Source organism: Miscanthus floridulus, chromosome 4 (genome assembly GCF_019320115.1).
Source record: "Miscanthus floridulus cultivar M001 chromosome 4, ASM1932011v1, whole genome shotgun sequence".
In the NCBI taxonomy this organism is placed as follows: domain Eukaryota; kingdom Viridiplantae; phylum Streptophyta; class Magnoliopsida; order Poales; family Poaceae; genus Miscanthus; species Miscanthus floridulus.
In genome coordinates, this window is record NC_089583.1 from 82,133,286 (window position 1) to 82,158,468 (window position 25,183).

Genomic DNA, 25,183 nt, shown 5'->3' on the forward strand with positions numbered 1-25,183 from the left:
ACAAAGAGAATATTGAGGTACTTGAAGCATACACAAAATATTGGTTTGTGGTATCCCAAAGGAGCAAAGTTTGAGCTAGTTGATTACTCTAACTTGAATTATGCGGGATGCAAGATTGAAAGGAAGAGCACCTTGGGCACATGTCAATTATTGGGAAGATCACTTGTTTCATGGTCATCAAAGAAGCAAAATAGTGTTGCATTATCAACCGCCGAAGACGAATACATATCTACCGATAGTTGTTGTGCACAAATACTTTGGATGAAGGCCATGTTGAGTGACTTTGGAATCAAGTTCAAGAAAGTATCATTGCTATGTGACAATGAGAGTGCAATCAAGTTGACCAATAATCTGGTTCAACATGCAAGAACAAAACACATTGATGTTCGCCATCATTTCATAAGAGATCACTAACAAAAAGGGGACATTTGCATTGAGAGTGTAGGCACTGAAGATCAACTTGCCGATATATTCACCAAGCCATTGGATGAGAAAATGTTTTGCAAGCTAAGGAATGAGTTTAACATATTGGATTTCTCAAATATGTGTTGATGCACCCCCCACTAATATGATATGCCTCTCCTTCGAGCAATCTAAGGTAAAAGTTGATTGGCATGGCATAGATCCTTGCTAAGGACATGTTTAGTGCATCTAGACATCCTTCACATTTAATAGGCTCATTCATGAAAATCAAATGAATTTGATGATTGTATGGTACCACTATTGCTTCTATGCTTATTTTGATCTAGTGGTAGCATATGACATGTTTGTGGGCTTGTAAACCTAGTGTTTGATCTAGAAAATGAGCTCTAAGTGTTTAACTCAATAGGTACAAGATAACCCTTATTTGGAGGTGTGAAGAAGCTTGTCCTTGGATCAAACTAAGTTAAATATCTTTGGCAAATATTCTAAGTTAAACCAAATTTAGGAAAATGATCCTCATCCCATTGATTGACATTGATAATCTTAACCTATCTATATTTTGAACCTTTGTGGTCATTGATGACAAAGGGGGAGAAAAACAAAGATATTAGTGATATTAGTACATGAGGAGAAAAACAAAGATATTAGTGTACTAAGATAATGAAAAGACAACAAAGGGGGAGAACTTGACATATGGGAGAGATATAACAAAGGAAAGGGATCAATTAAAATTTGAGCACACAAGTAGGGGGAGCAAGCTTATGAACTTGTATGGTGCAATTGAATATGCATTTCATATGTTTGCTTGCATGACACAAGTTTTAAATTTCAATATCCATGCTTGTGTGGTGTATGCTAGTTGTAGGTTTGAATGATGAAATGAAAATCTAGCATGCATAAGTTTATCTAGTGATTTCATTTCCAAGTGTTTCCAAGTGGTATCGAGCTAACCATGGTGCTAAGAATGGTATAATGGTGCACTCCGATTGGTATCACGCATCAAAGGTCCATCTATACCTTAGCATCATTTGGTAGACATTGTCTCCTATATCTCCTATCTAAGCATATGTGCAAGCTACAATCTAAACTCTTAGCACATATGTAGGGGGAGCAATTGCTACCATTTGGGGTTCATGAAACTTGTCCATATCCTTTTACACATGGTAAATATGCTTGGACAAGCAACATGGATTCAATTGAATTTTAATTCATATCTTTGTAAAAAGGTTGTCATTAATTACCAAAAAGGGAGATATTGAAAGCTCTAGTTTGGTTTTGGTGAATTGATGAAACCCTAAGTGCTAACCTAGTTTATCAAAGTGATTATGAGATAGGTGGCACTACTCCAAGTGATGAAGAAATTATGAAGATCATGATGATGGTGATGCCATGGTGATGATCAAGCGCTTGGACTTGAAAAGAAGAAAGAGAAAAACAAAAGGCTCAAGGCAAAGGTATAAATGGTAGGAGTCATTTTTGTTTTGGTGATCGAGACACTTAGTAAGTGTGATCACATTTGGAATCGATAGTCGAACTATTAAGAGGGGTGAAACTCATATCAAAATGCGGTTATCAAAGTGCCACTAGATGCTCTAACTCATTGCATATGCATTTAGGATCTAGTGGAGTGCCAACACCCTTAAAAATGTTTGTGAAAATATGCTAACACATGTGCACAAGGTGATACACTTAGTGGTTGGCACATTTGAGCAAGGGTTAGGAACTTTATCGGTGGAGTGTCCGCCCATAGAGTGCGGATAGTCCGACGGTGCCACCGGCGCCCTATACAGAAAAGACGAAGGTCACTGTGAGTGACCGGACATTGGTCTCGGAAGGACCAGTGCGTTCGGTTTAAAGAAGCAGTGAAGACACTGGCGTCGATCTCTGACCGGATGCTAGAGGGCTGCGTCTGGTCCCGCTAACGTGGCAGTGCATAGAGGAGACGCTGAGTGACTGGACGCTAGGTGAGTCTGGTCGAGCATGACTGGACGCGTCCGGTTGAGATTTCTCATTTCTGGATGCTTACTAGAAACGACCGAACGTTGAGATCCAGCGTTCGGTCACTTCACAGCAGTGCGTCCGGTCATCTCTTGACCATTGGGATCGGGCGCTTAGTATTTGAAGAGAGGGGACACGTGGCGTGCATCGCATGACCGGATGTTGGGGTCCAGCGTCCGATCAATCTGACCAGAGCATCCTATCACCCCGTGTTCAGTGCAGTGAGGAGCCCAATGGCACTATTCATGGGGGCTCCCTATTTAAGCCTCATGGCCAGCTCAAGCTCACCCTCTTGGCCATTTACATTGACATAGCAACCTTGTGAGCTTAGCAAAAGCCCTCCCACTCATCTCCATCATTGATTCATCATCTTTGTGAGATTGGGGTGAATCTAAGTGCATTGCTTGAGTGTTTGCATCTAGAGGCACTTGGTGTTCGTGTTTTGCTGCGGGATTCACTTGTTACTCTTGGTGGTTGTCACCACCTAGATGGCTTGGAGCAGCGAGGATCGTCGAGCGGAGGTTGGTGATTGTCTCCGGCTCTGATCGTGGTGATTGTAAGGGGTTCTTGACCTTTCCCCGGCGGAGAGTCAAAAGGTACTCTAGTGAATTACTCATGGCTTGTGTGATCCTCATCTTGTGTTGGTTGTGCAGCACCCTATTGAGGATTTGGCGTGTGATGCCAATTAGCGCGTGAACCTCCAAGTGAGTGAATTGCCATAACGAGGACTAGCTTGCCGGCAAGCAAGTGAACCTCGGTAAAAAATCATTGTGCCATCATTTGATTCCGAGGTGAATGGTCTTCATTGGTATTCATTCTTGTGATTGATTGGTTCACTCCTCAACTCAGTGGTATAACCATCTTGCTCACTCTCTACATTACCGCAAACTAGTTGTCAAGCTCTTTAGTGTAGCTAGTTGTGAGAGCTTGTTAGTTTAGTTAGTGTGGCTCTTTAGTTAGCATTTGAGAGCACACAAACTTAGTGTAGTGACATAGTTATTGTGTGGATAGAAACTACATAAACTAGAATTGTGGTAGGTGGCTTGCATTTTTAGTAGGCTAGCACAACACTCGCTTCGCCTCATAATTGTCTAACCGGTTTGTTAAGTGTTGTTGTAGAAATTTTTAATAAGCTATTCACCCCCCCCCTCTAGCCATTAGGACCTTTTAGGAAGGCAGCATGGGAGGCCGCTGCCAGAGGGGAAGGTGTCACCGGCCTTGCGCTGCTTGTCCTGGCGGTGCACGGTGACCTAGAAGATAACGAGGAAATCGTGGCTGCGGGCGTCGAGGATCACGTTGCGGTCCTTGAAGGGCCACTCGAGCACGCGGATTTGCTTCCCATGGTGGCCTCCTCGGTGGCCGTAGGGTCCTCTGTTGCAGCAAGGGTGGGTGGAGGTGGGGCTCCTATGGTTGGAAGGTGGAGGGGAGTAGCGGGTCGGTGGAGGGGAGTGAGCTATGGCCGAAGCAGAGGAAGTCGAGGAAGGTCTTGTGGCCAAGGAGGGAGATGGGCGGGATGCGATGAAGGTGCGTGGCCTAGATGAAGTTGGTGTGCTTGAGGTCGTGGTGCTGCGTGAGGAAGACAGTGGTGGAGAGCGAGTAGGGGTGGGCTGACTGCTTCGAGGCGAAGGCGGTGGGGGTGGAAGCCGAGAAGGTGTAGTCGGAGCCAGAGTCGATCTCATCACCGAAGAAGATGATCTTGTCCAGCTCGTTGTGCACGGGCTCCGCCAGCCATAGCTCCTCCACCTACGGCTCCGACGGCCGCGGTCGTGAGCTCCGCCATGCATGGGCGCGAGCTCCACTAGGCACAGTGGAGGCAGCGAGGCAGCCTTGCCCATAGCTCCTCCAACCGGGCATGATGAAGGCGATGGGGCAGCCTCACCCGTAGGTGTTCCGACAAGGCACCGTGGAGGCAGTCGGGCCTTGCCCATCGGTGCGTAGGTGCGGCCCACTAGAGGCAGCGGGGCGCCTTCGCCTACAGTCGCACCAACTAGCTCACATCATGGAGGAGGCAGTGGATGAACTGGTCACGGGCGTCGCGAGTGCGAGGTCACCAATGGCGTGCAACAACGTCATGGGTGGCCGGTGCGAGACTTGCTCCAGGATGACGTTGAGGCTGCCCTCGTGCCCGTGGCCAGCGAAGCCATGGTTGGCGGAGCCTGTGCCTTCCCCTCCAAGAAGGGCCTCCCGCACTGCCTTCCCCTCCTATGCCACCATCCCCTCCGTTGGGGTCCAACCAGACCAGGTTGGAGGCAGACCCAAGTGTGGCTCAGGGGCACCGGATGTCCAAAACGAAATTTTATCTCCCCTCAATCGACTGAAATCGGGCCGCGGTGTCCTGTGGCCTAATTTCAACGAACCACAGTGTCTTTTGGCAAACTGCTTAAAAATAGGTGTCTGCCAGCAAATAACCATCACTTTGAATATCCGCAGACAATTTTCCCTTCAATCAAAGTGACTCTTGATCAATCTGATAATTGTCACTTTTCTGGTAGATTTTGTACCCTTCAATGAAAAATCCGTATTTCCCAATGTACCGATTCAATTACCACAAAATTCGGTGGAAATGTGTTTCACTAAGTCATCTAGCAATTGTAAAAATTTGGGATTCATTTGACTTCTAGATTACTACCAGATTTCAATTCTTACACCACTGCTATATGCTAAAAACTTCTACACTATGGCTGAAAAGATCCACTCCAAAACTGAAGTATCTCTTATCCAATTCTCATGACATTTCTACAGCATCTCATATCATAAGTCTAGAGCATGTATGCCAAATTTCAAGCCAATCCAAATAGATTTGATCACTCAAACTCAGATTTGATCTCAGCTAGCTTAGATTTTCAATTTAGGACAGATTTCATTCACTTGAGCTATACTTCATCGAATATGAATCAAACTTAAAACTAACTTATTTGAATACTTTCACAAGACATATATCCATTCAATCCACTTACTAAAAGTCATCTCATGAATTTATCGAACACAAATCAATCCAAACTTGATTACTAAGTATTTATCCATTCAAACATCTTATAGCAAGCAACATTATATATTTATCCAATTCAATCAACTCATATGCACCCAAATGAAATGATTAACTAGAGATATACCTTGATTAGCTCATGATTATCCATAGCAAGCTTTCACTCAATTATTTGCAAGCCACCAAATAATTCTAATAAATCACCACAACTTGAATTATAACACTTGTATGTTGATAGCTCTTGGACTTCACTATCTTGTCATAGCATTGGGATAATGATCATTGCTTTTCAATACTTGGCTCAATCATGTAATCAACAAAATAAATACCACTTGAACCAAGACTCCAATGCCGATGGTACCTACAATCATTCATCCACTTTTTGATGGTACCCAAACTAGTTTAGGTCCTCTCAAGTTAGGAGCAACATACATAGGCGTAGCCTTAGTATGAATAGCGGGATGTTTTGCAATTGCAACCAATGAGATACATCCTTTCTAAGTATAGAATCATTATTAATTGAAATGGGCTTAGGAGTGTTACCTAGGGGACATGAATATGCCATGTGTCCCCTTTCCCGGTATAAGTAGCAACTTCTCTCGAATTGAGCCTTTTCTTCCTTGCTCATGTGTTGCTTCTCATTGCCTTACCTCTCATGATTTGCTTGATCCTTCTTATCAAGCTTGGTAGGACACCCCAAGGCAAAGTGTCCTATGTCCCTACATTTGAAGCACTTGATGGGAGCCAAATATCTTTTCTTGTCTTGATTCTTGCTCATCATCTTGGCATCTTGGATTTGCATTGGATGCCTTGCTCTTCCACCCCTTCTTGTTCTCTTCTTCATCATCAAGTCACCACCATCATGGTTGATCTTGACTTGCTCTTGGGGTGTCTTCTCTTACTCAACTTGTGGCTTTGGTTGAGGCTCTACTTATTGCTTCACCAATTGCTTGGTTGGGCACATTGAGGTGAGGTGACCCCAAGTGCGGCACTTGAAGCACTTGACATGCTTGAGCCTCTCTTATTCCTTCATCTTCTTGAGCTTCTCAATGTTAGGGCATTGATCATGAGGATGACCCACTTCATGGCATCGATAGCACATGAAATGAGAAAGCTTCTCACGTGCTTCTTTCTTCATCTTCTTTTCTCTTTTTCTTTCACCCTTTGTCATCTTCTTCTTGAAGTCAAGGCCACTCTTGTCACCAAAGTTTCTTTAAGTCTTCATCAAATGCTCAAATGTGACTTTTGAGTTATAGCACCTCTCTAGCTTGTTGCTCAAATTCTTCACTTCCTTTTTGAGCTCATTGTTCTCCTTCAAAAGGTTAGTCTCACAAGACATAGAAGAAGAATAAGCATCTATATGTGAAGAACATGGCATATCTAATAAATCACCATAAGAGGTGGATACATACTTCTTGCCTATATCACATGGGTTAGCAACATTATGTGATTGATCATGACCCAAGTGATGAGCTTTCATTAGTTTTAGTCTTTTCATTAGAAAGTTCATTAGTGAGAAAAGCATGGTCTTGTACCAAGTTATCATGAGCAACACTTAGTTCCTCATGAGCCAAATGAGTTTTCATTTTCCAATTTACTTGTTTTTGCCATCTCATTTCTTAAAGCCTTAGTGAGTTTGCATACAAGCTCAAAATTTGGATCATCACAATCAACAATCACACCAACAATAGATACCTTTGCGTCACCATGTGACATGAAGCAATGTGGTGATGTTGGAGAGCTTGTAGAAGCATCACACTCATATCTAGAGCATAAACCATCATCATCACCATCAAGTGTGCATGGAGTATCATCATCGGTTGCATCACTTGTGGCATCATCATCAACCTTGTCAAGTGATCTTGTGGCATCATCATCATCATCATCATCATCATCATCACTTGACCATGAGGTAGAGCAATCTTCCACAATCACCAAATTATGGCAATGCTCAACATCCTCATGTGCCTCCTTGTGATCATCATCATCATCATCGGAGAACGCCCATATTTCTTATTGAGATAAATCCAAATCTACGATCCACCATATTTGAGGAGAAATAAACTTAAAATTACAAGTCATCCAATTTCTCCAACATGCAAAGTGTGTGCCATCAAATATGTGTGGACACTTAACATCTAGCCCATAGTTCACCATCCTCTCGGGTCGGTGAAGACTACAAATGAGAGACCAAGCTCTGATACCACGTGTAGGGTCGAGATGGCGGACTAGAGGGGTGAATAGTCCTCTCTAAAATTAAACATGTCGTCTAACCGAAACAAATGCGAAAATAAAACTATCGGTCCAGCCAAGGCTACACCCCTCTATCTATGTTCACTAGCACCTTACAAAAGATCCTAAACAAGCAAATAAGGTGCCAGCCTAGCAAGAGCTCACCTAACCAATTCTAAGAGTAAGGTTACACAAACCTATGACACTAGTACTTTGCACACTGGAGAGCTCCTACACAACTAGTAAGCAAAAGCACAAAGCTCCCAAGCTCACTAGCAATGCTCAAAAACAAGGCAACCAATGCCAAATTAGGAAGCGCAAATTACTTAGTTACACAAACTAAGCAATGTGACTAACAAGATTACACAAACCAAATTAGTCACGCAACAGGAGCTACTTATAGCTACACAAGCAAGAAGGTAACTAGCAAGCTACACAAGCCAACTAATTACAAGAGCAACTACACAAGCACAATGCATGTGAAAGTAAATACAATCTTGTGTAATGGTGATGCAAACCAACGGGAGGACAAGGTTGACACGATGATTTTCTCCTAAGGTTCACTTGGTTGCCACCAAGCTACATCCCTCTTGTGTCGACCGCTCACTTGGTGGTTCGGCGGCTAAGAGGTGTTGCATGAACCTCATCCACACATTAGACACTGCAAGAACCTCACAAGCCAAGTGAGGGTAGCTCAATGACACGCTCGACTAGGGTTGCTCTTCATGATCCCCATGGGGTGAGCACAATCCCCCTCGCAAATCCTCCTCTGAAGCACCGCACAATCTTCTCGTGTGCTTCAATGAAATCATAAGCCACCAAGCCATCTAGGAGGTGGCAATCTCCAAGAGTAACAAGCATCACCGGCTTGCAACTCGATCACCTAGTGCCACTTAATGCAACCTCATGATGCAACGCACTAGAATCACACTCACTCGCAATTGGATCACACTCTTGCAAGCACAAGTGAGTTAGAGGGCATCCAAGCACACCTACACAAGCCACCAAGGCTTAAGGGTGCTCAGCAACTAGCCCAAGCTCGAGCTCCACCTCTATTTATAGCCCCGAAGCCAAATAGAGTTGTTGGAGCAAAGCTGCTGGTTTCTGCAAGGGCAACGACGATTCCCTCCCCAATGGTCAAATTCTAAGCTGTTGGTCACCGGACAGCTAGGGGCGGTGCACTGCCATAGGGGTGACGGTGACCCCCTGGCCAACTACGCAAAATCCTTGCCCTCAGGAAAAATAGGGTGGTGCACCACCCTAGGCATGACGATGGCTAGGCGGTGACCAAGCCCTGCTCCCTCGCTCTTGGCCAAAAAGGGATGGTGCACCGGATAGCCCCTGGCGGTACCACCGCCCTCTACATGGCGGTGACCAAGTCACCCACTGCTGCTCTCAGCCTCGGTCTGGTGGGCACCACCCTAGGGGTGGCGGTTCCACCAGATAGGAAGTGGCGGTGCCCCCCAGGGCACCAGCCAACTCCTCCCTCTCGGCCTCCAGGTGGGCACCACCCTAGGGGTGGCGGTGCCACCTAGGCAGCACTTCAAGCCTGGTTTTGCCTCCTCTTCTTTGCCTTTTCTAACACCTTTACAAATGTGCTAACACCACCAAGTGAACACCACCTTGTGCATGTGTGTTAGCTTTTGACAAACATTTCCTAAAGGATTATCACTCTTTTTACAACGCCACTTGATCCTAACACGTATGCAAAGTTAGATCACTCAAGTGGCACTAGATGACCGATATGCAAATAAGTTTGCTCCTCTTAATAGTATGGCCATCTATCCTATACTCGGTCAAGTACTTCTCTACACAATCTTTGACTAGTGAAATGAAATACCCTACAAATATACTTTTGTCTTGCGCATTTCATTCCATCTCCTCCAATGTTGATGCAACACATGCACCAACCAATCACAAATGATATGATCCACTTTATATCATCATATGACCGTATTGGTTCATCGATCTTGACTTCACTTGCTCTTTTTCATTGCTTCGGTCCTTTGGCACCAAGTCATCACTCAACTTGCCCTTCACACTTGCAACTGGTCCATCGAGCTAAGTCATGTCTTGATCTTCTCCACCTTAGTCACATAACTCAATGTCATGTCTCATATGCAATGAGCTCCTTCATCACATGTGTGAGCTTTGCAACATCTCTGAACTATTTTCACCTCCATGGCATATGTTGCTCACACACATATATATGTGGACTAATTACCTATGTGTCTCATATTAAACACAATTAGTCCAGCTAGGTTGTCACTCAATTACCAAAATCAAACAAGGACCTTTCAGCAGCAGTGGCTAGCGGATTTGAAAGCTCACTCACCTTGCGATGGAGCAAGCTAGTGAGTGGTGACCAAATGGAGTCGCGGGGTCTTGAGGGCTCATCGGTCTCATCTCCCGTGACACTAGCCGTTGCTTTCCAGCCTGTACATTGCTTGCCTACTCTGCTTTGCACGTACGACCTATGGCAGACTCAGCCGTGGCGAGTGTGCTGCGCATGCACACCCCCCGCCGTGTTGTCGCGCACAGGGACGCATGGAGTTGCTGCTATACGGCCCATCCCGTTCGTGCCACTGCCGATCGATGACCTCGCCACGTAGCCACTTGGGTATGCCGTAGAGATAGAAATGAAAGGAAAGGAAGAAGAGGATGTGCCTACTTTTTTCTATGGCCCAAACCACCTCACGCGCTCCTCACGTGCGCGGCAACACTGTCAGCGCCACACTAGCGATGCCATGTAGGCTAGAAGGAAGCTCCAGGACCATTATGGACCTAAATGACACACTTGGGCCACATTAGGGTGCTAAAAATGTATTTTGAGAGTTTGTGGACCTAAACGACACAACACAACAAAATTAGGGTGCCAGAAATATGTTTTGAGAGTTCATGGACCTAAGTAGCACCCTAGACATTCATGGGCCTACCTTGCATTTAACTCTCTTTTTCCTTTTTTTTTAAGGAACGCGAGCATAGTTAGTGGTCTGTGTAGTCTGTGTCCACGTATGGGCTGAAGGGATTTTGGGCCGTGACCTCACCTGTAGTTCTGTGATGTACAATATCGTCCGTCAGATGCTGCGGCAACGGTGCAGGAGGCTTGGACGTCCCTCTCACGTACAAACGAGTACGTACGTTGTTAGAGGATCTCGTCACCCTCCTTTCATTTTCCCCCAAAACCCTGACTCTGTCCCAAAACCCTCAAGCCGGAAACCCATCTTGCTACCGCGTAGGGGACTACTAGCCATCGATGGCGGCGGCGCTGCTGCTCCTCCGCGCCGCGCGGTGATGGGACCTCGCGTCCACCCTCTCGGATCCGTAACCCCCGCCTTCTTGCATCCTTCGTCTCCTTGTTTTTATTCATAATCAGTATTAGTCATCTCATGCTTGTTTGGTAATCCAGTGGATTGGGGTTGATTCTTAACTCGAGGAGAGATGTGTACTGGCGGTTGAATAGTTAATGTAGATTGGTTTGAGTTCTCTCACGTGCTTGTGGTTTTGATGCGAAAAGGATGGATGGAAATTGCGGCCTTACCGCTACGCTAAAATTAGTGTTGTTTTATTTTTTTGCCGATTAGTACAACATAATGATTTTGTGTTCATGGAAGCGGCACTCTATTCTCCAAAACTAGTTGAGTTCCCCACGCATTGCTGCGGGATGTAAAGATCAGTTCGTGACAAATTCTCTATGAACGAAAGGTTATGCTAAAAGTTAAAGAGAATGGAAAAATAAAATGCTAAAATATATTAGATAATCCTGCAGGCTAAGAGAAGAATAATTTAATAGTATCAATATTATGTAGAAAGCAAATCGCAGCATTGAACTGAAAATAGGGATGTGCATAGATGTAGAAGCTTCTTTGCTTGCAGGCTAAAATTCTCAAGGTGATGGAGCACCGTAAGGTTTATAGTACAAATTCATATACATTATTTGATATGTATAAACAATTTCTAAAAGACGTGAATCAAACCATGTCAAATGATGTCTTTTAGCCATACCTGGAAAATTGTGCCACATAGCTGGATGGGTGAATAATGATCTACTATAAATATATCACAACCAAACTTCCAAACAAATAACCATGTAGATCAACAGAAGAAAAAAAATCAAAGTAGGCGTTCGGTGCCATGTGCCCATCTTGACTTTGGAGTTGAAGTCTATATCCTTGTGTCAGCTCGTTGTGCACTCATCTGTAACAAAAATAATAAGAAATTGATGGCTTAGCCATGATCAGTAGCAGCAGAAGATAACTTCTCGAATGAAATATCAACAAATACTACACCAAGCATGACACCTGCACGAGTATAGAGAGAGAAAAGGAGCGATCTCTACGAAGACAGAACTGCATGTAGTTTGTAGCCGCCAAGGATGTGTTGAATTGCTGATGTGCAGTTGTTCATCGACCTATCACCTTGAATGCAGGGATCGGCCGAGAGCCAAGAGGCAAGGTGATCGTCATTGCCGTAGCACTGCATATATAAGTAGGAACAGACAGAGAGAAGGGTGTCGTCTTTGGGTTCAATGACATGGGATACGAAGGGATCGAATTGGAGTATCAGACATGGCCAGTAGATGATAGTGGAGCCGTACGTCTCTTTGTCTTCGATCACTAAAGATAGACTTGATGGCGGCATTAGTGTTGCAGACTTGATGCATCAGTATTGCGAGGAGTATGTGTCACTTCGAGTTTTGACTTCTGAGGAGCTGACTCGATGGAATTGGAAAGGAATCGTCCATGGCGGCTGGGGGGAGACAGCTTTGGCCTGCGTGACTTGAAGGTTAGTGAGTTGCGGGACCCGTTTGATGACGTGGTTTCACGAAATCGCAGAGAAATATGCTAGTAGGGTTTTGCTTTATAAGAGTTATAGATGTTTGTAGATTATTTCATGCACAAAGGCCTGGGTGCTGTTTTCAGGGCTTCTCATGCATTAACGCGATCAGTATTTCTTAGATGACAACAATCAACCTCTAGAATTACATGTCTTTAATTTGTCTCATAGTAACTCTATAATTCCTTAATTTGTTCATCATTCATAGAAAAAGGAACGTATGTTGTGACTACCATGGCAACTACATGTACGTACAACTCGTACAATGGTGTGGAATTAGTCTCATAATAATAGTTCTAAAACTTATCTTATGAAACCATTGCTGTGTGAACTAACTACCTATTTTTCTCACCTTCACGTCATAAATTCTTAGTAGCAGTGCATGATACATCCTATATTCCTATGATACGGTTCATTTGTACAAATGTACTTGCCCTAAGGATTTCTAGCATCATTGGCTCAGTGGTTCCTGTGCATGAAGGGTAGCTTAATCATGAACACGAACAAATTATCTTTGTGCACCATTGTGTAGTCAGTTTTAATTATTTGTATAATGGAAGTTTTCTGTATGTCATTAGTGTGGTTTTGTTTACTTAGGCAGTGCAGCTAGGATTGCACCTTAGGGATTTTTTGAATATCATCATAGACAATATTGTTTCTTCCCTTGCTTGTCTTCTTGCTCCTACTTACTGTATTCGATCAAACTTTTCTCAGCTCAGGGCCAGCTTACAGTCAAAATGTGCTGCCAGCCTGTTCTCAAAATGGGCTAGTTTCGCAAGACCTTTCAGGTAACAGTGATCTCTTGCTGTCTTAATTCTACAGACTACAGAGCTAAACCTTCTTATTGTAGTTACTCTAACTAGATGAGTGCCCGTGCGTTGCAACGGGTGCAACATAAATTGAATGAGATGTTTGTTAGCCAAGTTAAAATCAAGAATATATCAATTCAATTTTTCACGTGTATTATACCATGATAATGTCTAGAAACATATTCATTATTGTAATGAATCTGAAATAAAAGCTAGGCTTGAAGCTTGTTGTCTGAAAGTTACGACAAACATCAGTTGTCTCAAAGACTGAAAATTTATTGCTAGGCATCGAATTGAATTTATCCATGCTCTGGCTTGCCCAAAATATGTATACTCGGACTTACAATATCCTAGCCTGCATGAGGCATGGCAACAATTCATTTTTTGGGAAAAAAGTATTTGTTATCAACACGCAACGTGAAGGACGACGAACGAGATTTGGATCACGATCATGATCATTGCGTGGTGATATTCCAATAAATTTCTTTCTCTTCCCATAATTATCTTTCCGTTTTATTCCATTTTTTTATTTGCCTTCCAGTGTCTCCATACGGTGATTATTTGTCTGTCGGTGATTCTGTGAGTTTTATTCTATTTTATTTACTTGCCTTCTAGTGTCTCCATGCGGTGATTATTTGCCTGCCGGATATGGATCGCATGAGTGTTTTGGTCCTGCCAGTTAGATGTTGACAATCTATATATTTTAGTTGTAGAGAAGAGATAGAGATAGAGAAGAGATAGAGAAAAAAAGTATTTGTTGTCAACACGCAACGCGAAGGACGACGAACGAGATTTGGATCACGATCATGATCATTGCGTGGTGATATTCCAATAAATTCTTTTCTCTTCCCATAATTCTCTTTTCGTTTTATTCTATTTTATTTACTTGTCTTCCAGTGTCTTCATGCGGTGATTATTTGCCTGCCGGTGATTTCGTAAGTTTTATTCCATTTTATTTACTTGCCTTCTAGTCTCTCCATGCGGTGATTATTTGCCTGCCGGATATGGATCGCATGAGATGCGGTGATTATTTGTCTGCCGGATATGGATCACATGAGTCTTTTGGTTCTGTCGGGTAGATGTTGACAATCCGTATGTTTTAGTTGTATAGAGATTTGTATGTGTAACTGTTATTCAGTGCAAAAGCAGCTGGAAATGAGGTCATTGGAATTGATTTGGGAACTACTAACTCATGTGTGTCTGTTATGGAAGGTCAGGTCCCTGTAAATATTCTACCGGTCATTTTTTCTCTCTCTCGTTGTCTTTTGCTGAACTGGTAATCAAATGACTGCAGAATCCAAAAGTTATCGAGAATGCCGAAGGTGCTAGAACAACACCATCTGCTGTTGCTTTTAATCAGAAGGGAGAGCGCCTTGTTGGAACTCCTGCCAAGCGCCAAGCTGTAACAAATCCCCAGAATACTTTCTTTGGAACAAAGCGCCTGATCGGACGCCGCTTTGATGGTCCACAGACACAGAAAGAAACGAAGATGGTGCCATGCAAAATTGTCAAGGCTCCAAATGGTGATGCGTGGGTTGAAACAACAGATGGCAAGCAGTACTCACCAAGCCAGATGGGTGTGTTTGTGTTGACCAAGATGAAGGAGACAGCAGAATCTTACCTTGGAAAATCTGTCTCCATGGCTGTGATAACTGTTCCAGCGTACTTCAATGACGCGCAGCGTCAGGCCACAAGGGATGCAGGTCGTAATCCTGGCCTCGATGTTGAAAGGATCATCAATGAACCGACAGCCGCTGCTCTGTCTTAAGGAATGAATAACAACGAGGGTTTGATAGCAGTCTTTGATCTTGGAGGAGGAACTTTTGATATCTCTATTCTGGAGATCTCAAATGGAGTCTTTGAGGTATTTTTTTTCATAATTTTCAACTCATCTGTTGTGATGCATACATGTTATTAAATACATTTTTTTATTTGGTTCTGTGTATTATTAGGTCAAAGCAACAAATGGTGACACTTTCTTGGGTGGTGAAGATTTTGATAATTAAGCCTGGCCAAAATACCCGATACCCATTACCCGTACCCGAACCCGGACCCGAATTACCCGAACCCGAGGTACCCGATCCCAAATTCGGATAGCGATTTTGATTACCCGAAATTAGTTTGGGTAATTCGGGTAATATCCCCCGGTACCCAAACTACCCGAACTACCCAAAGATTTATTTTGTCTTTGTATTCATCATGTGTTGTTAGCTGAACCATTTAACTTATCACTTTATTAGAATATAATTCTCTCTATTTGAATGAGTGACTGTAATATATTATTCTCTACAAATTGCTATTGAAATTCTATACAAATTGCTGCTGAAATTATGTATAGATCGCTACTGAAATTTAGTGTAGTTTGTTGTTTTCTGTAAATTTGGGTATATCGGGTAATACCCGAACCCGAACCCGAATTATCGGGTACCCGAATTTGCGGGTAGTGTTTTTTCGGGGGTAATATCGGGTAGCAATTTTTATTACCCGAATTTTGAATTACCCGAATTACCCGACCCGAAAAAATCGGGTAACCCGAACGCCCAGGCTTATTGATAATACTCTTTTGGAGTTCCTGGTGACTGGTTTCAATCGAACTGAGGGCATTGACTTGTCAAAGGATAGATTGGCTTTGCAGAGGCTTCGTGAAGCTACCGAGAAGGCAAAAGTTGAACTGTCATCTGTTAGATAATCTACTGCTCCCTTGTGTGAATACATAGCAGGGGAAGGCGACGCTGAAAAGATACCCTGCTATGGTACTGTAGCCACTGCAGGGGCAGACACCGAATGGCTTACCTGCCGCACTGTAGCCACAGTAGGAGCAGGCGTCAGAGTCAACCCTGCTGTCACATCTAATCACTGTAGTAGCATGACAGTTGTACTAGGACTAGATGGATAGAGTTGTATATATAGTTTGCTACTGCAACTCAGTAAAGAGAGAGTTCAGATTTGCCATCTCCTATACAGAGCTTCGGCCAACGCTGGTGTCTCTGTTGTGTGTGTATGCTCTGTTCTCCCTCACTTTTTCTATCTCTAGCCATAGTGTGTGATCGAACAACATTTGTCGTGGTCGGCAAGACTGGTGAGTGATCGACTCACCTGAGCCGATGATCCTGTGGGCTAACATGTGGTATCAGAGCCGTACAAGCGCCATCGCCGGACTAACCGCTGGTGATGACAGATGGTTTAGAGATGGAAGACAGCAGTGGCACTATTGTGGCTGCCTAGCCACAATAGAAGGTCGTTGTGTTGCACAGTGCGGGAGGTCAGCGGCACCAGTTAGCCAACGCTGACTCGCACCAACTATGGAGAGTGGTCGGTGACCATAAAGGTCAAGCTCAGAGCCCGATGGCTCTAGAATGTTATTGACAAGGGCACCGACAATGAAGAAGATGACATGTCAGCGTTGGAGGCTATCCTCGCTACTGTACTGACGGAGTATAGGGAGCCGTTGGGGACGAAAAGCTCTGCTAAGGAGGCGTGGGAGGCTATTGTGGCGAGGCGCGTTGGTTTCGACCGCGCAACGAAGGCAACGGCCCAGCTTTTGAAGTAGGAGTATGACAACCTTAAGTTCAAGGATGGTGAATCGGTGGAGGATTTCTCCCTCCGCCTACAGATGCTCATCAGCAAGCTGAAGAGCCACGATGTCACCATCGACGAAGAGGAGGTGGTCTCCAAGTACCTCCACTCCGTGCAGGCAAAGTACATCTAGATCGCTCTCTCCATAGAGACGATGCTGGACTTGTCCACCCTCACCATTGAGGATGTGACAGGCCGTCTGCGGACGATGGACGAGCACCTAGAGCAGACGACAGCAACGAAAGACAGCGGCAAACTGCTGCTGATAGAGGAGGAGTGGGTTGCTCAGAGGAACTCCGGGGTAGCCTCCTCTAGCCGCGGTGGTGATGGCAAGCGCCGCAACAAGGCTTCTTTGGAGAAGAAGAAGCAGGTCGACCCCAATGCCTGTCGGCGCTGCGGAAAGATAGGCCATTGGTCAAGGGAGTGCCCAAATCGCAAGCAGGAGAAGAAGGCTGAGGCTCATCTAGCGCAAGCTGACGATGATGATGAGGCTACTATCCTGATGGCGATGTTCTGTGCACTACACAACATCGAGGCCGAGAAGGGAGAGGTGATGACGGTGAAAGGGCCTGGGAAGACTCTAAAGGCTGTCAACCTTGACGAACCACGTGCCCAAGTCCACCTCGAACATATGGGCGGCGAGCAAGAGTAGCAGTGGTACCTGGACTCCGGCACCGGTAACCACATGACGGGCTCCAAGGCAGCCTTCTCTGAGCTCGACGATGATGTGACCGACACGGTGAAGTTCGGTGATGGCTCAAGGATCGCAATCCAAGGGCGCAGCACCATCATCTTCAGGTGCTAGAACGGCAAGCACTGCGCGCTAACGGATATATATTACATCCCGCAGCTGCGTTCAAGCATCATCAGCATTGGCCAGCTGGATGAGCGTGGTAGCAAGGTACTGACCAAGGATGGAGTCCTTAGGATCAGGGACCAAGAACAACGACTTCTTGCCAAGGTGAAGAGGTTCTGAAACCGATTGTACCTACTCGACTTGAAGATAGAGCAGCCGGTATGCCTAGCGACAAGGCACACCGAGGAATCATGGCTATGGCATGCCTGGTTCAGACATCTCAACTTCGATGCACTTGGTCGGCTGGAGAATATGGTTCGAGGGCTACCCCACATCGAGCACGGAGGTGAGCTATGTGACAGCTGCCTTACCGAGAAGCCGAGGAGGCTGCCATTCCCAAAGGCGGCCAAGTATCGCGCGGCGGACGCTCTCAAGCTCGTCCACGGCGATCTCTGTGGGCTAATCACGCTAGCCACAAACGGTGGTCGGTGGTACTTCCTCTTGCTCATGGATGATTGCAGCCGCTACATGTGGTTGAAACTCCTAACAAGCAAGAACGAAGCGGCGGCGACAATTAAGAAGTTCAAGAGGCGCGCGGAGGCCGAGAGCGGCAAGAAGCTCCACGTGCTGAGAATTGATCGTGGCGGCGAATTCACTTCAGTGGAGTTCACTACGTACTGCATGGATCAGGGTGTGGTGCGACACCACACTGCTCTGTACTCACCACAACAGAATGGCGTGGTGGAGCGATGGAACTAGATGGTGGTCGGCATGGCTCGATCCATGATGAAGGCCAAGGGCATGCCGGCAAGGTTCTAGGGTGAGGCGGTGACCACGGCGGTGTTCATCCTCAACCGCGCTCCCACCAAGGCCCTGAAGGGCAAGACGTCGTTCAAGGCTTGGCATGGACACAAGCCGAGCGTGTCCTTCCTCTAGACATTTGACTGCATAGGTCATGTCAGGAAGACAAAACTGGTCCTAACCAAGCTAGAGGATAGGAGCACACCGATGGTGTTCCTAGGCTACATAGAGGGTACCAAGGCGTACTGGTTCTACAACCCACATAGAGGCAAGGTGCTTGTCTCGCGCAACATTGTGTTTGACTAGAAGGCGGCCTAGGACTAGAACAGTCTAAGCGCTGGGGAAGCTGGTGAAAGCTCTAGTTTGGTTTTGGTGAATTGATAAAACCCTAAGTGCTAACCTAGTTTATCAAGTGATCATGATATAGGTAGCACACTCCAAGTTGTGAAGCAAACAAAGATCATAGCATGATGAAGATGATGCCATGATGATGATCAAGTGCTTGGACTTGGAAAGAAGAAAGAGAAAAAACAAAAAGCTCAAGGTAAAGGTATAAACCATAGGAGCTATTTTGTTTTAGTGATCAAGATACTTAGAGAGTGTGATCACATTTAGGTTTGATAGCCGTACTATTAAGAGGGGTGAAACTCGTATCGGAATGCGGTTATCAAAGTGCCACTAGATGCTCTAACTCATTGTATATGCATTTAGGATCTAGTAGAGAACTAACACCCTTGAAAATGTTTGTGAAAATATGCTAACACATGTGCACAAGGTGATACACTTGGTGGTTGGCACATTTGAGCAAGGGTGAAGAAGTTAGAGGTGAAATGGAGTTGGTCGAAATGATGTTGGCGTTGGTCAACTGACCGGACGCTGGGTCGCTCAGCGACCGAACGTTGAAGGGCTACGTCCGGTCGTGTTGTCGGTCAGCACTGTAAGAAATCACAGTGTGACCGGACGCTGGCAGGGTCCGGTCAAGCATGACCGGATGCGTCCGGTCGGTAAAAACACGTTTTGGACCCTTACTGCAAACGACCGGACGCTGAGGGTCCAGCATCCGGTCAGCTCTGTCGGAGCATCCGGTCAACATTTCGACCGTTGAGATCATACGATCACCATTGAACACAGGAGACACGTGGCCGCCATCCGGCGATCGGACGCTGAGAAGCAGCGTCCGGTCAGTAGGACCAGAGCGTCCGATCACCCCGATCAGTACCCAGTGAAGGGGTACAACGACTCTATTTCATGGGGACTTCTATTTAAGCCCCATGGCTGGTTCAAGCTCAGACTCTTGGCCATTTGCATTGACATAGCAACCTTGTGAGCTTAGCCAAAGCCCTCCCACTCATCTCCATCATTGATTCATCATCATAGTGAGATTAGGAGTGATCCAATTGCATTACTTGAGTGATTGCATCTAGAGGCACTTGGTGTTCGTGTTTCGCTGCGGATTTCGCTTCCTCTTGGTGGTTGCCGCCACCTAGACAGCTTGGAGCAGCGAGGATCGTTGAGCGGAGGGTGGTGATTGTCTCTGGCTCTGATCGTGGTGATTGTGAGGGGTTCTTGACCTTTCCTGACGGAGAGCCAAAAGGTACTCTAGTGGATTGCTCGTAGCTTGTGTGATCCTCATCTTGTGTTGGTTCTGTGGCACCCTATTGAGGGTTTGACGTGTGAAGCCAATTAGCGCGTGAACCTCCAAGTGAGTGAATCGCCACAACGAGGACTAGCTTGCCGGCAAGCAAGTGAACCTCGGTAAAAATCATTGTGTTCATCATTGATTCTGAGGTGATTGGTCTTCATTGTTATTCATCCTTGTGATTGATTGGTTCTTTCATCTACACGGTAGTATAACCTTCTTGATCACTCTCTTTACTTTACCACAAACTAGTTGACAAGCTCTTTAGTGTAGCTAGTTGTGAGAGCTTGCTTGCTTGGTTGGTGTGGCTCTTTAGTTAGCCTTTGAGAGCACACTAACATAGAATAGTGTCATAACTTTTGTGTGAATAGACACTATCTAAACTAGAATTATGGTTGGTGGCTTGCATTTTGAGTAGGCTAGCGCAACACTTGCTTCGCCTCATAATTGTCTAACCTTTTGTTAAGTGTTGTTGTAGAAATTTTTATTAGGCTATTCACCCCCCTCTAGCCATTAGGATCTTTCAGCTGGCGACTTCACCAGCACCTTTGTCGTCGAGCATTTGGTCATCCATGGTGGTGGAGACGCTGGGGAAGAGGTGCTGAGCACTTTGGGAGGGGTGCTGAGCACTCCAGCGATAGAGCCAAGTACTCCTGGGAGGTGCCAAGCACTTCGGGAGGGGTGCCGAGCACTCTAGGAATGGAGGCGGGAGGTCCTGCAATGATGGCAGCCACTCTAGGACGGGTGCCAAACACTCCCATAGTGGAGCCGAGGGGTCTTGCATTGGTGTCGACCACTGCAAGACAGGTGTCAAGCACTCCGGGAGGGGTGCAGACCACTCTAGGAGTGGTGACGAGCGGTCCAGGAGTAGTGTCAAGCACTGCATCCAGGGTGCTGAGCACTCTAGGTGTTGTGCCAATCACTTCAACAGAACAGGGAACTCCATCAACACTGATTGAGTTCGCCTCACCTCCAAGTGACATCACTGAGTTCGTGGATGCCTTCCACGATGGTGTGGAGGTGCGGTTCCATAGGCTGGACGACATCGTCGGTGCCATAGGGCCCTCAGGACTGGTAGGTCGACTGCTCAATGACCCAGAGCTGCTGCTCATTAGTGTAGAGGAACCACCCATGTTCGCGCTGGCCGAGCGCAATGGAGATTGATGACAGGCGATGCTAGAGGAGATGAAGGTGATCGAGGAAAATGAGACTTGGGAGCTCATCGATCCACCTCTAGGATACCATCTGATCGACCTAAAGTGGGTGTACAAGGTCAAGCGGGACGAGCATGGTGCCATTGTCAAGCACAAAGCGCGACTCGTCGCCCGAGGCTTTGTTCAGCGCGAGGAGTCTGTCTGTTTGCTACTAGCTTTGGCAGCATCAAAGGACTAGCGCGTCCATCATCTAGATGTAAAATCAGCCTTCCTCAATGATGAGCTAGCGGAGACGGTCTTCGTCAGACAACCTTCGGGTTTCACCATCAAGGGAGTGGAGCACAGGGTGCTCCGACTGCGCAAGGCACTCTACGGGCTACGACAGGCCTCACGACCGTAGAACACCAAGCTTGATGCCACGCTGGGCGAGCTTGGGTTCACATGGTGTGCAACTGAGCATGTGCTCTACACGCGGTGACGGAGGAAGGAGGAGCTCGTCGGCGGCGTGTATGTGGATGACTTGATCATCATAGGCCCCTGTGCGGAGGACATCGACAGCTTCAAGCGTGAGATGGCGGCTCATTTTTGAATGAGCGATCTCGGCACGCTCTCCTACTACCTCGGCATCGAGGTGAGACAGGGGAAGGAGGCACTCACACTCGATCAGAGCATGTATGCCTTGAAGCTATTGAAGTGGAGCGGCATGGCTGAGTGCAAGCCATGCGTGACTCTGATGGAGGAGCGGTTGAAACTGACAAAGGCCAGTACCGTGGCGAAGGTAGATGCAACACTCTACCAAAGCATCATCGGCGGTCTGCGCTACCTAGTCCACATGAGGCTAGACATTGCGTTCACCATGGGCTATGTTAGTCACTTCATGGAGGATCCTAGAGAGGATCACTGGGCTGTAGTGAAGCGACTACTATGCTAGATCAAGGGGACGGTGTGTGGTAGAACCGCCTGAAATAACATACTCATGGAGGTGCTTGTCTTCCACTGACACTAAGCACTCCGAGAGCGAGCCACATCGGGCGGGTTTCGTCAAGCACACCCTAAGGGAGAGCCCAAATAATCCACATTTTTTTCCAAAGGGTCTAATAATGAGAACAAGTTACAATACTTAGTTTATTTCATACATCCAGAGTTCTTAGAAATGTATTATTACATTACCAAATTCAGAGTATGGAATATTAAACAGCGGAATGAAAATAAACATCTAACAATAATTAACAAGAATCCATCTATGCCCACCAGAAAAATCCTTCACACAATGGCTACTCCTCAAGCTGCACCTACAATAGGGGTAAATAAACCCTGAGTACACAATGTACTCGCAAGACTTATCCGACTAGTGGGAATAATTTCCTGACTTCAAGGGATATGATAAGCTTTATGGTTTGCTGGTTTTCTTTTAGCAGAAAGCAATACTAATAGTGAATCCTTATTTATGTTATTATTAGCAGTCATAATTATTTCATTATCTAGCCATTATATGTAAGCACATGTTCTACTTTCAAGCAAGAGTTGAACAAATAGTTCTATTTCATCACCTTTCATCTTTCAGTTCTTACTATGGTGCTAGACTATAGACAAACCGTACCAGAACGCTAGTAATTCGTGAATCAATATGCCTAGCTGGGTACCCCGAAACACATGCCCTACTTGTACCCTAGGCACAAGCAGGACCAAGTCATCACTCTCCTATCATGAGGTCTAGGTCCCCATCCAAACTTGGACTTTAAGCCCCCGCTCCTAAGTCCCAAACTCAGTGCGGTGCTTAGACCTCCATCATCCCCGCCTCCAATCAGTCGGTCCAGAAAGAGCCGAAACCCACGACAAGAGAGCAACAAGCCTTTCCTGCACCCATACCTAAGTATGTGCTCAAGATAATAAGTCTGTGACTTACCTAGAACCCAATGCAACGACCGGTTCTTAACCGACACAGACAGGGAAAAGTGTAACCAAGCTATGCCCTATTGGCCGCAAGACACAACCTCTTACACCCACCAATACCCAAACCATATCTCTATCCGGTCTCTATTTTCCATTCCACCATTTTATCATGAGTGATCTTAATAATCACCTATTGTGAGTAACGGCATGTTACCCATGCTACCGAAATCCTGAGTATAGCAACTACTCGACCTATACTAGTAGGACTCATAGGTAGGTATATCTATGCATGTGGTTTCCATAAAATGCCTGTAACGTAAATGCATATCATATACATATTCAGTGATCATTCAAAATAAGGGTTATGCACCGGGGCTTGCCTTGGGCAGGCGGTGTGTCAACAAAGTCAGCAACTGATGGCTCCGAAGCTCCCTCCTATAGGAGAATCTCCTCCTCGTACTCTTTAATGATGTCCTCGTACTCCTGTGCACCCATATGCACGAACTCTACCAACTCGTTATCTACATGCATGAAATAATAATGCAACACTTAGTAATACGACAACAACAACTCTTAAAATAAGAATACATCTATCAAGCTACTAAGCTAGCTTTACCGACCGAGATGCTAAGTTACCTATTATTACCACTAAACAGGTATGAGACATAGCATGTATTACCTTATCAACTAAAGGCATTCCTATTCTTAATATCGATTTACGCCATATATCATAAAACAAGGAGTACTCGCTACTCTATTTATCAACCTACTCTAGGGCTACAAAAATTACAGTGAACACATAATCATTTAATGAACCTACTGTAAAATTTTCATGGCTAAATCTATCACTAATTTGCCACAAAAATTTCTACAAATATTAAGCTAAATAATTCTAAGCTTTCCTAATTTAATTAATGAATCAATCACTATCACATATAACTATAAACTAACTACACCAACCGATAGATAATATTTTGTGAACCAAACAAATTTTGTTTCACTAATTTTGGACTTTTACAAGATTTTATATTAAATACCAAAGATCAGCTTAGAAAATAAAATAACAAACATTTCTAATTTTCTGGAAAAAGAAAAAGGCCAACGGCCCCAAGTGGCCCAGCCAGAGCGTGGCCCACGCTACGCGGCCCACGGCGGAGCCCGCACGTGGGCTGGCTCTTATGCTAAAGAGCCTCGTTCTCTTTCCTATTTGCAAAACTAACTCAAACACTATTTAACTAAGTCATGGATTTGCATCTAGCACCGTACCCTTAATCGAATTCCCGTTTTTTAGGTCCCTAGCTAGAACTAATAGAGGCCGCGACATCTCCAGCCAAACACCGGCGAGCACGGACCTCCCCAGCATCGACCATCACCACCATAACACTCTACATGCAAAGCACAACCGATCGAGGTATCAAACACCAAAAATGGTGCAGTACATAGACGTGGCCATGCGTCGTGGCGGGGTCTGGCCGCGGCAACACCAGCGCCCGCGAAAGCACCTAGCCCGATGCCTCTACAGATACCCTTTTATCCATCCACAGGCTACAGGCAACAAGATAGAAACCCTATTTGAATCGCTATTACACCCAAACGCGCTGCCCATGGGAACGACATCTAAACCCAATTCGCCGACGGCGGCGAATGCGTACCGGCGATCCTAGACCTTAACCGGTTCAACCGTCTACCCTAGGAGCAGTGGTGCCTCACCAAAGACATGTAGGACGGTCTGGACACGGTCGTGGGGCTCAGCAAGGTGGTTGACCACGTGCGCAGGAGTGCTCTGGTTCATGATGACTGCGGCGAAGGTGTCCTCGGCGATCTGCTGCTCCATCAGTGAAACTGCTACACAGGCAAGGCAACCAAGTCAAAGTGACACCAAAGCACCGATTGTTAGAAGCAAAGGAGCAAAGAAACGACGCCATGGCAGAGTACCGCCTTCCGACGGCCATGGCAGACCGCCGTGAGGGAAATGCCTCGCATTACCTCACTGGTGGATGATAGCTCAGTGGTTCAATCCTAACCACGAGCTAACCTCTC

General features: G+C 45.7%; 1 pseudogene; it reads left to right on the forward strand.

Moving 5' to 3' along the window:
- Positions 1 to 10,895: 10,895 nt before the first annotated feature.
- Positions 10,896 to 25,183, forward strand: part of LOC136551854 (heat shock 70 kDa protein, mitochondrial-like) — a 33,618-nt pseudogene continuing 19,330 nt past the window's right edge.